The sequence below is a fragment of the Camellia sinensis genome, chromosome 6 (genome assembly GCF_055761805.1).
Source record: "Camellia sinensis isolate YWXY chromosome 6, ASM5576180v1, whole genome shotgun sequence".
Classification (NCBI taxonomy): domain Eukaryota; kingdom Viridiplantae; phylum Streptophyta; class Magnoliopsida; order Ericales; family Theaceae; genus Camellia; species Camellia sinensis.
The window spans coordinates 185741870-185747954 of NC_138966.1; the positions used below are offsets into that span (position 1 = coordinate 185741870).

General features: G+C 33.5%; 1 non-coding gene across 2 annotated transcripts; it reads right to left on the bottom strand.

Annotated features, from left to right (window-relative positions):
- Positions 1-5853, bottom strand: LOC114273203 (uncharacterized). Of its 2 annotated transcripts, XR_014333658.1 has the most exons (3): positions 5258-5804; positions 4705-5016; positions 1-310 (listed from the first exon to the last, which is right to left on the bottom strand). It is a non-coding gene; the product is annotated as an uncharacterized LOC114273203 (transcript). The 2 variants fall into 2 exon arrangements; XR_014333657.1 differs by lacking the exon at positions 1-310 and having other exon boundaries at positions 4602-5016; positions 5258-5853.
- Positions 5854-6085: the final 232 nt, after the last annotated feature.

Consider the following 6085-nt stretch of genomic DNA (forward strand, 5'->3'; position numbering starts at 1 on the left):
TAATAGAAAATGCAATACTTTCATTTATCAGAGTTTATATTACAGAAGGTATTACATGCATTATACTTTCATAAATATTCATTCTGAAATTACAGCATATAACACTAATTGATTACAACAAAATAAACGCCCCACGGGCTTACATCTTTCCAAGTCATTACTTGGTTACAACAAAAGAAAGAGTCCTAACTCTATACATATAAAGCACTCAGCTTGAATAAACATTTAACACAAAACGAAATAACAAAATGGAGCCTTCTGCCCCTAATCCTCCCAAGCTATGTCCTTGGATGTGGCATGTCACCAGTACCTGAAAATGGTTTCCCAAGTAGGGTGAGCCAGAGCCCAATTGAGATATGTTAAAACAACATATGAGATTTAACTAAGATATAGATGTCAAATAGAAATCCAATACTCAAGGCCAAATTACATTCTTTTCATCATGGTTCCATATTGATAGTCATATCATAATTCATTTCCATCCATCCATTTCAAATCAATGCAAAAGTATAGTTCTTTGTTATCCAAACAATTTCAAATGAGATTACAACTCATTCATTACAATTCAACAGCATTCATTATCCAAACACTTCAAACTTCTTGCCATTTTATGGAATCTCATCCGAGGGAATCGGCACCCGAATACACACATAAAGTGTCGGGACTTTCACCTTGGACACTCCGGCCAATTTAATTTAAAATGGAGTCCATCCCCTATCTCCTCCCAAAACAATAGAATACATCCCCTATCTCCTCTCAAAACAATAGAATACATCCCCTATCTCCTCTCAAGTAATGATACATATACAATGTATTTAAAAGTGTTGTCATATACAATGACTATCCCAATCACATATTCAATGGTTTAATTAAATAGTCATATTCAATGACATAATTCAAATGACTAGTTTCGATTCACCTAGTCCTCATACAATGTCTACAACAATCATAGTTATCCTCCACCGATAGCCCAAAACATATGTTTTCTAAACAGATACACAATTTATCAACAAATCCAACTACACCATTTATTTATACACCTTTCTAATTTCGTATTTCTCATATCAATTTCATTATTTATTCAAAATAATTATTTGACCCAAATTAGGGCAATTTTTTCCTTTTTCCAAATATCAATTTCAAGTCCAAATTTCATCATTTCAACCCATGTAACGTCCTATTCAAACCCCAAATATGTATTCATGGAACCCAATATGGAAACCCCTCTTTTAAATTTCCCAAACCCTAACTTCACCCAAATCTTCCAAATTTCACATTTATACAAAATGACAAATACCTAGGTTAAAACCCATATTAAAGAGTAGAATATTCCTACCTCAAATGTAGAAGCTTAAAGGAGAAGAAGGAGATCCTCACAAAAGCACAAAACCAAGCTTGGTTTGGATGGAATGGAAGCCCACAAGATGCTCCACCTTTTTCTCAAAGGAAGTAGGGTAGTGGTGCTTAGATCAAAGAGTATTTGTAGAGAGAGAGAGAGACAGTTTTAGAGAGAGGAGGTGCCGGATTAGGGCATTTAGGAGAAAGGAATTCAAAAAGTGATGTAAAATATCTCTGCTGCGAACTGATATATGCGGTCTTCGCTCGAGCGAATGAGTTGTCGCTCGAGCGACCAGACATAACAAGTGACCTCGCTCGAGCGTAAATGCAAAGCTTCAGAAATTTTATAGACGCACACGTTCGCTCAAGCGCAAGAAGCCTCGCTCGAGCGAAGAACTTCATCTTCCTAGAAATGCTGCGTCTGGGAAGGAAACCTGAGAACCCTCAAACCTCGCTCGACTGAAGGAGCAAATTTCACAAGACTCGCTCGAACGAAGAGACCAAAATCTGGGCGGGAACAATTTAGACTAACTAACCACCAACCTGTTCCAAGCATGCCTAACATACCCTCAAGCTCAAATTCAAAGAGTTAAAGGAGGAAAACAAGATATGGATACAATATTAAACCACAAAACCCGAGTCCAGAATACTATGAAGGTCGGGTCAAAACCAGAATTGCTATCAAGACCCATTGAAGAGCTTCGAAGACAGATCTAGAACCTTCACAAAATCAAACCCACTCGGAATTCTACCAGAAAAGTTTGGAACTCGACTATTTTCTACTTTTTGTTGTTTTACAGACAGAGATTCGTCGGCTATCTTCGTCTCTCTGTTCTTGCCTGTTAGGGTTCTTGAGAAAAGAAAACATGGGGAAAAAGAAAACCAAAACGACGTCGTTTTAAGACCACGACAGGAAAGACAGCAAGATTCCACGACAGAGGATCTAGACTCGGTTTCATGAGGCAAGAGGGTTATAATTTATCTTTAAAATGACCTTATAACATCATCAATTAAAATAATGAAAGCGGACTAACGGTGAGGTTGATGAAAGTTCTGCCTTTGGTCACATGACTTAGTTGCCATTTGGCAAATAGTTCTTTTAGTTGGTCTTTTTATTTTTTTAGTAATTTTAGTTATGGTTAGAAAATTCATTTGAATTGGTTTTTTTTTTTTATTTTTGTGAAAAAAAAATTGATATAATTATAATTTAGATGTAAATTTTTTTTTTTGACTTTATAATTTTATTTTATCTTTTTGTGACTAATTTAGTCAAAAAATCCATTGCCAAACAAAGCCTAAGCAGCTGCAATGGTCACCGAAAAAGACGAGACAACTATGTAGAAAGATTGAGTAGGGAAACAAACGACCAACAAAAAGAAAAAAAAAAAATTATTTGCAAGGAAAATGTTTTTTTGTTTTTAAATTTTTTTTCAACCCACTACCGTCAATGCCAGTGGCGTAGCTATGTAGGGCGAAGGGGGTCACGTGCCTCCTTAGGTTTTGGAATTTTTTTCTTTTAAACATAAAAAAAATATTTAAAAAAAATAATTTATAAAAATATTAATTAAAGTGAAATATCAATGACATTTTTAAAATTATGAGAACAATAATAGTTATTTTGATTAAAAATAAAGAAACTATGATAAGTCATATTATTATTTATGAAAATTTCAATATAATAGTGATATCTATCATTATTGACATACAAACATAATCAATTCAATACGAAATTTATTGAATTATTAGTTATATTTGACATGTAAAATTTATCCTCCATGTGGAGTTTATCCTCCATGTGTTTCTTTCCATTCATAACTAAAATGACCACTGTATAAATTATAATCAAGTAACACATCTTCAATTAAAAAAATAAAAAAAATTACAATAGATCATAACTAATATCAGAATGAGTCATAATTAACTATTACATGATATATAGTCATAACCAAAATAACAACCACAAAAAGTTATAACTAAATTATATCTAACACTATAATGGGTTATAACTAAAGATCACGAAGATCAGAATTGCAGCATATGATAGACACTTTTTTGCGGTATATTTTATAGAATTTCTCTACTAAAATATATCTTCTATCTCAACTTATCTTCTGTTTTAATTTTCCAATACACCTATAAAATAATTACTCTTCAATATTTGTATAAAATTTAATCTCAAATCATTTAATTTAAAATTCACATTTATCCAAATGAACTCTTAATATTTAAATTTAATAATATTTCTCTATTGTTTATTATAATTTTTTTTTAATATTGTCATTAATTTATATCCATTTTTATTGAATTTCTGACTATGTCACTAATCAACGCATCTATCACTGTAGTTGCTACCACTACAACCACTTCTACTAGTGTAGCCACACCATCACTACTAGAATCACATTTTTTTTTTCTTATTTATATTTTTTGAAACAAACTAGCCTAATCATATGTCGAAATCAATTTGAGTTGGTTTACCTTGTTTCATCTAGGTTGGTGGATTTAGGTCTCGACCTAACATATGGCCTACCTTAAAAAATGGCCTAATGTAGCCTCTTTCAGAAACTTGCCCTCTCAATCCACAAATCACTTGCAAGGCCAACCACTAGAGTGTCACTTTTAAGCCAACTTGACAACACAGACAATGCAACTACAAATACGCAGGAACAAAATACAGAAACGAAGACAATTTATGACACAAACATCCATGTAAGAGCATCCCGTCCTTCGAAAAAAATCCTTATCAGTGACACAAAAATTCTCTGCATTGCACCTTTTTTACGTACCAGCTGAAAATTCTGAATCTTGATGTCTTAACACTCATCAATAATGATAGAGATCACTAATTTTAAAACTCTAAAAAGATCACTAATGACATTTAATTAAAAAAAAAAAAATACAGCACCAAAGTCAAAACACCAAATCATTTATGGTGAGGCCCACTACCACATCATCAGTGGTAGCACTAATTAGTGTTCTCACTCATCTTCCTAACACTCATTGGCCCAAGATTCCAGAATTAAAATATAAAATAAATTAAAAATTTTAACAAAATAAAATATTACATCTAAATCATAATTATTTTATTTTTTTCTCACAAAAATCAAAAAAATTAAAAAATTCATTCAAAATAAGAAATTCTAATCCCAAGTTAAAATAATCAAAAGCCAAAAAATCAACCCCATCCCAAACCAATCCATGGACACAATTTCATTTGAAAATGTTTCCAAAAAAAAACCCAAACAGAGTATACTGAAACCAAATTAGATCAATGGGAATCCCATCTTAATTTTCTCTTCATATCACTTTAATTGCAACAACCATGGGCATAAAAGGACAATGCATGTTAATAAAGTTCAGAATTACCATTCACAATATAACAAGGACTAGTCATTCAATTGCTGTTAGGACAAAACGGGGCTTCGACAGCTGGGGCAATTGGGATGAGCAGCAAGCCACGGCTGGAGACATTTTGAGTGGTATTTATGGGAACATGGAAGTTCCATGACTTGCTTATGCTCTGCTCCAAAATCTTCCAAGCAAACAACACAAAGCTGCCCTTTTGATTGGCTAGTGTTATTGCTTTGGAAGTGCCATGGTCTCCCTATTATTCTTGAAACCAAGTGAGTATCACTACCCTCTCTGCCTCTACCTTCTTTTGATTGAAATCTATTCACCCTGTTATTAACAGAACAAGTCAGAACTTGTACACATAATCCACAACCAAATTGGTAAAGTTTTGTAAAACATTTTTTGATTTCTAAAAGTACCCAAACAAGAACAGTTATGCAATGAAAAATTTGCTTCATTTATACAAAGATTAGGAAGATCTAAACCTCTTAACACTTTTTAGGGAAGAAGAAGATCCTATACCCAGAAAGAGAAACAGATTAAAAAAAATGAAGGAAAGAGAGAAAACCTTGAAGGGCGGAAATAGCCAAGTTTCTGGGCGAGGCGTTGGCGAGCTTTGATAGCAGTTTCATCCATGGCGGAGGTGGAGGTAGGCATCATAGATCTGTAAAAGGGGTGTCCAGGGGCGTAAGGAGTGTCCACGTGGAGGCGTTGAGGATTTGTCGTCCTTGATCTCCTCCGATGAATCTCTACTCCGGGCAACATTCCGGCCATTTTTCCGATATGGGTGGCCTTGGGCTTCAAATAGGGAAGATTTGGGGAGTGGGTTTGTCAAGTTGTATGTATATATGTATGGTTCAATTCATTCATATACCTATGGCGATATATATGGGTTTGGTTTGTGTTGGTTTGGTTTTTGTGGAATTGATAGTAGAGAGAGAAAGAAAATTATAGCATAGTCTCGGAAGTTGCGAAGTTTCAAAGGAAGTTTCCAAGGTGTCAACATTACTTTCCACGCAATTGGTCGATTTGAACATGGTGGGTTGCTGCGCGGAACTACCACCTCCTTTGAACTTTCCCGGAAAGTTTTTCTATGTGCTGTTTGCAACTTTTCTGTTCTTCTTATATTTATTATTTTCTTTCTACGGGCTTTTATTTTCTTTCTATGTGCTCTGATGGTAATATTTTTATTTTATTAAATTTATCTCTAAAAAAAATAAATATCAAGTAATTAATTTTTCTTAAAACAAATACAGTAAGAGAAATAAACATCTTTCCATCGCTGTAACGCCTTCAAAATAATATATAAAACCCAACAATCTTGACATGCATAGACATAAGAGAAATAAACATCTTTCTATTTATTAGAGTATTCATTACAAAAGTATTACATGTT